This window comes from Saccopteryx bilineata, chromosome X (assembly GCF_036850765.1).
Source record: "Saccopteryx bilineata isolate mSacBil1 chromosome X, mSacBil1_pri_phased_curated, whole genome shotgun sequence".
NCBI classification, from domain to species: Eukaryota; Metazoa; Chordata; class Mammalia; order Chiroptera; family Emballonuridae; genus Saccopteryx; species Saccopteryx bilineata.
The window spans coordinates 96,473,547-96,482,954 of record NC_089502.1 but is presented as its reverse complement, the minus strand read 5'-3'; the positions used below and the strand labels follow the sequence as shown (position 1 = coordinate 96,482,954).

Genomic DNA, 9,408 nt, shown 5'->3' with positions numbered 1-9,408 from the left:
CCTCATCCACTGTTGGTGGGAATGTAAAGTAGTACAACCATTATGAAAGAAAGTATGGTGGTTCCTCAAAAAACTGCAAATAGAACTACCTTATGACCCAGCAATCCCTCTACTGGGTATATACCCCAAAAACTCAGAAACATTGACTTGTAAAGACACATGCAGCCCCATGTTCATTGCAGCATTGTTCACAGTGGCCAGGACATGGAAACAACCAAAAAGCCCATCAATAGATGACTGGATAAAGAAGATGTGGCACATATACACTATGGAATACTACTCAGCCATAAGAAATGATGACATCGGATCATTTATAGCAAAATGGTGGGATCTTGACAACACTATACGGAGTGAAATAAGTAAATCAGAAAAAACCAGGAACTGCATTTTTCCATACGTAGATGGGACAAAAAACTGAGACCAAGAGACATGGACAAGAGTGTGGTGGTTACGGGGGGAGGGGGGAGAGGGAGAGGGAAGGGGGAGGAGGAGGAGCACAAAGAGAACTAGATAGAGGGTGACAGGACAATCTGACTTTGGGTGATGGGTATGCAACATAATTGAACTTTAAGATAACCTGGACATATTACCTTTGAATATATGTATCTTGATTTACTGATGTCACCCCATTAAAAATAAATAAATAAATAAATAAATAAATAACACTATGGAAACACTAGTTTGCATGGCCTTTCCAGCAGCTTCTGTACACTGTCAAACTCAACCTCCCTGTTTACTATAAGATCAGTAAACGCCTATGGATATGGGAACAATAAAAAAGTGCTTGGAAAAGAACTATTACTGGAATGCTCAGGAATGTACCCAGGACTTCAACAGTCTGTTTACAAATTGTTACATCGATAAGCTTGGCGGTGACATAGCCTTAACAGGCAGAAGCTCTGGAGAAACTCTGCAAAAAATGAATGAACTGCCCACAGAAGGAAAAGTTACAGGATGTCGGAAGAAAAAACCAGGGACAGCAAAGCCTGGAATCTCTACAGTACCAAACATAAACATCGACTCCACTGCAGATGCAGATGTCTTAACAGAACCCTCTACCTGTGCAGGTCACACCTCATCCCTTACCTGCCCTTACCCCAGACCTCATTGTCCAGACCCCTGTCTTGACAGTGTTTCCTCCCATAGCCACTACAGACTTTCCCACCAGTGTTCTCCTAACCCCCCTCCCACTCACGCTGGCCTTCCAGCCTGCGCAGAGCCATTTGCCCATAATTGCAGCAACTTCACAGCCTGTGAATAAAAGGAAAGGTGTAAAGAGGAAAGTGGACACCACCACCCTCACTACCATTGACCCAATTCGCAAGTCGCCTTTGCTGTCCCCAGAGCCCAATACTAACAAGCTGGGCTCCCAGTAGGAGAGCAGCAGGCCTATGAAGTCCTCAAAGAAGGACATGTCTGACTCGCAACAGCATGCAATACCGCACAAGAACAGTGAGGTCTAGCCACAGCTCAAGTGCTGAAGCTGTATCCTCAGGGAGATGGTCACCAGGAAGCACGTGGTCTATGCCTGGTCCTTTACAAGTCTGTTGACGTGGAAGTGCCGGGCCTGCATGATGATTGTGACGTCATCAAGTAACCCATGGACACAAACACAATCAAGTCTAAGCTGGAGGCTGGTGAGTATCTGATACTCAGGAATTTGTTACTCAAGTCCCGTAGATGTTCTCTACGTCCTCTAACTACTAAAATACTACTCTCCGGTCCACAAGGCGGTGGCCATGGCTCACAAGGTTCAGGATATGGTCAAGATGCCTCCTGAAAAGATGTCAAAAAACCCCACGAAGCCTGTGATGCCAGTCTTCTTCAGTGACAGCTCAAGTGATGAATTCGGTAAGGAGCCAGCCCCGGAGGTGTTGGAGCGCCGGGAACAGTTTAAACCAATACAGGAGCAGCTTGCAGCTGCCTCACAGGCCAAAAGAAGACAATGGAAGGAGAAAGACGAAAAGAAAATTCAAGAAAAAAAGGACGAAAATAAAGAGGAAGTAGAGAAAAAGACTAACACGGGCAAGGAGCTTCATCCCCAAAAGACCAAAGAAAACAACAGCAATAGAAATACAAGCAAGGAGTCAGCGCCCAGGAGGAGGAAGCTCCTTCCAGCAGACCAGTCAGAAGTGGAAGACAAGCCGGAGGTGGAGGATGAGTCCGAGGACGCGGCGGATGAGGCGGAGGACACGTGGGAGGACGAGGTGGAGGACACGGAGGACGTGGCAGAGGTGGAGGACGAAACCGAAGATGAGGACGAGGCGGAGGACGCGGATGATGAGGCGGAGGACACATCGGAGGACGCGGATGATGAGGCGGAGGACACATCGGAGGACGCGGATGATGAGGCGGAGGACACATCGGAGGACGAGGCGGAGGTGGAGGACGAGACCGAGGATGAGGTGGAGGACGCAGAGGATGAGGCGGAGGACACGTGGGAGGACGAGGTGGAGGACACGGAGGACGAGGCAGAGGTGGAGGACGAGACCGAGGATGAGGAGGAGGACGAGGTGGAGGACGCGGAGGACGAGGCGGAGGTGGAGGTCATGTGGCAGCAAGTGGATGAGTCGGAGGAGCAGTTAAGCCAAATGTTGCATATCGTCTGGTGTAGGAAGCCCTCGTTCAAGACAAACACCTCCTTCCAGATTAACGTTGGCTTGGAGACCCTGCAACTACCGACCCCGTGGAAAGTGCAGTGCCCCGTCAACTCCTTTATGCGGAACAGAGAAAGACCTCATGCCGAAGACGAGGATGTGATTGCTGGCCCCTCCAAAATAAAGGACTTCTCAGCCTCTGGGTCTGAGAGCAGCAGCGATTAGACACCTCTGACGCTGAGGACTCTGAAACACGTCCTGCCTAATTCGTTGGACAGGACTGTTAATAAAATGATGGCTTCAGATGCCTTCCCAACAGTCTAGCTTATGTCCATTTTCTTCTGTGACGGGGGCCAGGAATCCATCCAATTAGGGAACTTCTCAGAGCCCCGGGCCTGTCCCTGGGGTGCACTAGTCATGTCCATCAGGGCGGTACACATGTAGTCCTGCTTCCAGGAAGGCTGCTTGTCGGGCTGGTCACTGGGGCCTCCTTTTTACACACTGGCTGTCCCATTCAGCTTCCCTGGTCACTTGGGTTTATCTGGGTGGGTGGCATCTCCCAGAGAGTGACGACAATTCCCCTGCACAGGCATATATGTGATATTGCTCCATGTGCAAGGCCCTGTCACATGTATGTTTTCTCTCCCTTCATCCCTCCAACTTTTTCTGGGACTCTAGGTCCTATTTCCATCCTGGAACTGGCAGTGATATTAGCCCAGGGGAGATCTCCTTCAGGCAACACGCTAACATTTAGAGCTTTCCCAAGTGAGGAACAGGGGTTGTACCTCAGCATGCCTTCTCTCTGGTGGCCCATGTGGTTCCATCAGCTGGAAAATATCACCAGCCACAGCTGACTCACAGGCCTTGGAGTACTGTTTTTATTGTTGCCTGTTGGGCACTTTCCCAACTTTTGTGGCCTCTGCTTAAGACGCATAGGGATAGGACCTCATGAGCTGCCTTCCCTCCCATGTGTCTAGAAGCAGGATGCAGTGGGCAGAAGCGGCTGGGGCAGGCCACTGCTGAAACCATTTGGGGAAGATTGCCATGTAGCCAGCTGACCTGGCCCCGGGAACCTATCATGTCTAAGCTAGTGGGTGAAAAGAGGCTCTTAAAATCTGAAGCACTGGACTGATCAGTGGTGAGGGCATCAGAGCCCTTGGGCCAGCTCCCTGCACATCTCTAAGGGGCATAGCCAATGTGACCACACTTGTAGTTTTCAGTGCCCTGCAATAACGGCAACTGCTTGGAGTTGGGCAAGCCAGGGTGGCTACATCATCCAAGCGCTCTGAGAGGCACTGAATATGTTTTATTGCTCTAAAAATAAATATTAGCCCTTTTTTTTGGTAATGAATCTAGCATTTCAGCAGAAAACTGCATGATGTGGAAGGTACCCTAAGGACCAGCATCTGCCTTTCAGGAAGGTGGGGTTTTTTGTGTTTTTTTTTTTGTTTGTTTGTTTGTTTGTTTTTTGGTTAAGTATGGTTTGTGCATACTTCTTCAAGGCTTAGTCATCTGCTGGCATCTCAGAGCTAACCTTCTGAAACTTTAGGCTTGAGGAGGTGCAGTTCACTATCAGCAGACCTGAGCAACTATAACTGCCTCAAACTGGCCTTGGCTTTGGGTTCTAGTTGCAGCAGCACCCTCTCCACCAGAGCCTCTAGGGCTCTGCAGTGTGTGCTCAGAGTCCAAAGCTGTTCCCTGGTCCTCTGGTCAGTCAGCTTCCAGTCAAGCTCCATTTGCCAAGCAGACTACTTTGAGCTGTCCTTTGGCTTGTGCCTGGTGTGGTTCCAGTGCAGTTCAGTCTAGCTGAGGCCAGGGGACTTCCTGCTTGGAAATTCCAAGACAGTGGAGAAGCAGCTGGCATTGTCTTTCTGGGAAGTTTCTGCTGTCTTGGAACAAATGACTTCTTAGATTCTCACAGTGCCAGCCTGTCTGCCACTCCACCCCTTCCCACATATTTGCACATGGGCTGTAGCTATAGACCAGCTCTTTTTCCAGGTCCTTGTATCCTCACTGTCCAGGGATATTGTCCTTCTTGCATATGGATTTTCCATCGGCTGGAGAACTTGATCGTCAGACTCGAGCAATCACCTGTGACCAATACCTCAGGAACAGAGCAGAGAGCAGTGTCTACTCTTTTTCATAGGTCCCTGTGCCTGGGCAGTGGGAGGTGCTAAACTGGCTTCAACTCACTGATGGGCCTCAACTCTCTGCATGATTATAATACCCCTTTTTCTTTTGATTATTCCTCAATCTTGAGGAATATACGTATTTAGGGTCTAGGTTCAATCAAGAGCGAAGATTAGTATGTAAGATGGAGTCAGATTTCTGCCCATTATGTTCCTCTTATATGGCTCTTACAATCTCATACCCTCACTTGTTCTTTGTTAGTTTCTAAACCTTAGAGGGGGCATTCGAGATGTTCAGTTGAAAATCAGGAACCACAGCAATGGTAGAAGAAGCAGTAGGCCAGAATACCTGAACTGTAAGTAATAATCAGAGCAAAGTACAGTGGTCTCTGAGTCTTTAAGACTGCCAATTGAGGCCCTGGCTGGTTCTCAGTTGGTAAAAGTATTGTAGCAAAACACCAAGGTTGTGGGTTCGATCCCCAGCTTGGGCACATGTAGGAAGAAACCAACAAATGCACAACTAAGTGGAACAACAAATGAAAGCTGTCCTTTCTCTCTCTCTCTCTCTCTCTCTCTCTCTCTCTCTCTCCCTTCCTCTCTCTGTCTCTCTGCAATCAACCAATTAAAAAAAAAGAAAGAAAGAAAGACTGCCAGTCTAGAAAACCTCTAATGAAAGGCTCAGAGCTTCATTTTTGCTGAAATGAAGGCAAGCAATGACAATCTGACAGATTCCCCAGGCTTGAAGTCTAAACATCCTTGATAAAAGACCTGATACCAGCTCAAGCAAGCTCTCAAAGTGACTTTCACAATAGCAGTCACTGAAACTGTCTAAGTATAAGCTGTTGTGATAACTTCTCTGAAGATTATATTTATGTGGTCTAGCTGGGGTCTGCAGTGGCAGGGCTCATAAAAAATGTTTAGTTTTCAATAATTCCAAGACAAAAGATGGGAAACTAATAAAACAATAGTTCAGAAGGCTTTAGCCAAATACTTTTATTAGAAAAATTTAAGGTCCAGTCCAGTCCACAGCTGAAAAATAAGATTTTAAAGACAATTAACTAAACTAGAATCATTATACTTTCTATTGAAACAAGTTTTCTCTCTAAAATCACTCTCATTTTATCAAAGATAGCCAAATTAAGTCTAATTTACTGTATAAATCTAGTGTCAACAAATTTGGCCTGTTGTTTATATAAGTAGGGCAAGAATAGTAATTTATTGTATAAGCTCTTTTAAATCTACTCTGCTGGAATTTCATAAGGAATTTCCAGATTGAACTTTAATTAGCCTCCACGTGGTTGTCATCAGCTTTTGCCTATAATAGCTATTGATTTGGGTGAATTCCTCAGGTTCTCAAGGTTCATCAAAATGTCTTGAGCTTCTTTTTTTGCCATCTTCCAAGAAAGCAACCATTGTTTCATACCTGGAAAGACTGTTGTGAACCATGTAAGGTACCAGACTGTTTCTCCAAGATGCTTTTATTGGCTTCCAAGGTCAATTCTAATTCCTTTAAGTTTTCTGGTGACAACCAAAGCCTATGTGAGTCTTTTTCAAACATGACATTTCAGTCAAAGTCTTTGTTATAAACCAATTTTCAATTTTGTCCTGTTATAAAAAGAATATATTTTTATCAAATTTATGCAAGCAACCATATTGTCCTGAAAATGATAGTGCTCATTCAGAGTCTACAAAATTCTAGAGGGATCAGGTGGGAAGATATAAATGTTTCAATATTGCTTACAAAGGTATAATTTACCATATTGTTTTAAGTTATAGGTAGTTTAAAAGAAAAAAAAGTTTCTTTATATCTGAAAACCAAAAGATTAAAAATTAGCAATATTTCCAAAAAGAGGTATAGAAATGTTATAATCATCTTCAGTTAAATCAGTTCCATATGATTAATTCTTGTCTATCTTTACCCATTGCCAACAGTTCCTTAATCCAGTTATTCCTTAGAGCTTTATAAATCTTCATCCTGTTTAAAGGTACAATCTGAAAGTTTATTCTGAGGAAACTGTTTTAAAACAATAGTGTTCTTTTATAAATATTTTAAAAGATGAAACATACCTGCAAAAGCATCAGAATACAGCAATGACTGTCTGTAAATGACAAAACTTAAAATGTCATTATTATAGTTCAATACAATTGATAAAGGGCTTTATTTTTGTAACATAATATTTTAAGATAACATGAATTAGCCTGACCAGGCAGTAGCACAGTGGATAGGGTGTCAGACTGGGACACAGAGGACCCAGGTTCAAAACTCCGAGGTGGTCAGCTTGAGTGCGGGCTCACCAGCTTGAGCACGGGGTCGCTGGATTGAGCATGGGATCATAGAAATGACCCCATGGTGGCTAGCTTGAGCCCAAAGGTCACTGACTTGAAGCACAAGGTCGCTGTCTTGAGCAAGGGGTTACTTGCTCTGCTGTAGCCCCCTGGTCAAGGTGCATATGAGAAAGCAACCAATGAACAACTAAAGAGACTAAGGAGCTGCAACGAAGAATTGATGCTTCTCATCTCTCCCTTCTTGCCTGTCTGTCCTTATCTGTCCCTCCTCTGACTCTCTCTCACTGTCTCTGGCAAAAAATAAAAATAAAAAAATAACATGAATTATAAATGACTATTATATCAGGACTTTGTAGACTCCTGGAGATTTTAATATAATCTTTAACATATAATATTCATTTAATAATGAGAATATATGTATATGTATACAACATAACTATTTTCTTAGTTGACAAAGCTTCCCATGCAATTTAAACATATCAAATAAGTCTAATTAGTTCAAAATCTCTCCCTTGAAAAGAGAGAAGAAAAAAATCTTTTCAGGTGTTCCAGGGGCCCACTGAAACAACCTAAAGCCATTTCTAAGTTAAGGAAAAGGTCTCCTGTTAAAATTTATACCCTGGGAAGTTTGTCAAACACAACTGACCAAAACGATCATATATCATTATGAAACAATATTAAATTATTTATTTACCCAATGTGGCAATAAAAAGGTATCAAATAAAAATGCAAGTTAGAAAAACTTTTTTAAGTTTCAGAAAATTGTTTTCTGAAAAAATAAAGGACCTGATCAAGACAATAGAAAACCATTTTAATTAAACATAAGAATCTCTGTTTTCTAGATAGAAAACCTATAATATCTTATCTGGAGTAGAATAAATACTATGAAAGAATCTTAAAGTGAGTAAGAACCAAACTTTTATTCTGCATTAGCTTACTTTTTATATTTAAATTTACTAACTTAATTAAATTTTAACCTTATTCAATTTAACCATATATAAAATTTCCTCAAGTTTTTTCTGAGGAGCAAACCTACAATATAGTATACAGAAAATGTTGTAGAATTGTGGACCTGAAATGTGTATAATTTTTTAACCAGTATCACCTCAATAAATTCAATTTTAAAAATATTTTCTTGGCCTGACCTGTGGTGGCATAGTGGATAAAGCGTCGAGCCGGAAATGCTGAGGTCGCTGGTTCAAAACCCTGAGCTTGCCTGGTCAAGGCACATAGGGGAGTTGATGCTTCCTGCTCCTCCCCCCATTCTCTTTCTGTCTCTCTCCTCTCTCTCTCTCTCCCTCTTTTTCTCCTTTCTAAAAAATGAATAAATTAAAAAATAAATTAAAGAAAAGATTTTTCTTCATAGACCTTTTGCAACTCTTTAAGTCTCTCTTAGTTTGTCTCTTTTACTCATTTAGAAAAACCAACATTATTTTAGGACAAACCTCATTTATAATTTCTTCAAAAAAATGTATTTTCATACATTACTATCTTCCATTGCTAAGAATATACAGGTTTTTTCCATCTTAATTAGAAACTTAACTCTTAATTTTTATGGACAACTAAAAAGTAAGAAATTAATACTCTTTACATTGATACATTTATTAACACGTAATAATTTCTAAAACTATATTTTCTCATAGCACATTTTTTTAACATGGTACTGTTGGCAGTGAAAATGGCACCAGGTGTTAAACTGGTAGAGTCATACCAGACCTTGGTTCAGCAACCTCCATATTTGAGTTCTGGTTAAGAAAGAATTCAGAAGCGAAACTCAAACTATAAGAGAAAATTTATTTAGAAAGTCACATAAGCAGAAGAAGTGAGCCGTTGCTTGTCTGGTTTTGCTGTTTTTCTAGGCCTGGAGCTGAAACCCAACTGAGGAACAGATGTATTTAAAGCAGTTTAGAACCTCATTGTCCTGAGGGTTTAATGCTAAAGGAGTATTCTCTGGCCCCCTTATTTATTCTCCTTCGAAGTGGGAGGGTGTAACTCACATGACTAGTAACAATCAAGGGAGGAAAAGTCAAGGGAGGGTCTAAATAGCATTACCAATGATAGTAAAGGCCAAGGGGTCTAAACTGCATAACTTGCATGCTAGGAGAGAAAAGGTCACCCTGGGAGCAAAGTCCTTATTTTCCCAGGTTTTCCCGTTTCTAGGCACCCAGAGCTATCCACCCTGGTAACCTTCTGTACCTGGCCTATCATCCTTGCTCTGCTCATGTTTGCCTAACTCTCTACCACAGTACAAGAAAAGTTTACTAATGAACCTAAATATCTTTAGCTTTTTAAAATAATAAACAGAACTAGATAACTATGTTTAGTAATTTATATTTTATTATTTTTATCTTATTTGAAAGTGGCCTAACAGTCTATGAATAGTAATTATTTTATTT

General features: G+C 42.3%; 1 pseudogene; it reads left to right on the top strand.

Annotated features, from left to right (window-relative positions):
• The first annotated feature begins 668 nt into the window (after positions 1–668).
• On the top strand, positions 669–1,680 carry LOC136317737 (bromodomain-containing protein 4 pseudogene; annotated as a pseudogene).
• Positions 1,681–9,408: the final 7,728 nt, after the last annotated feature.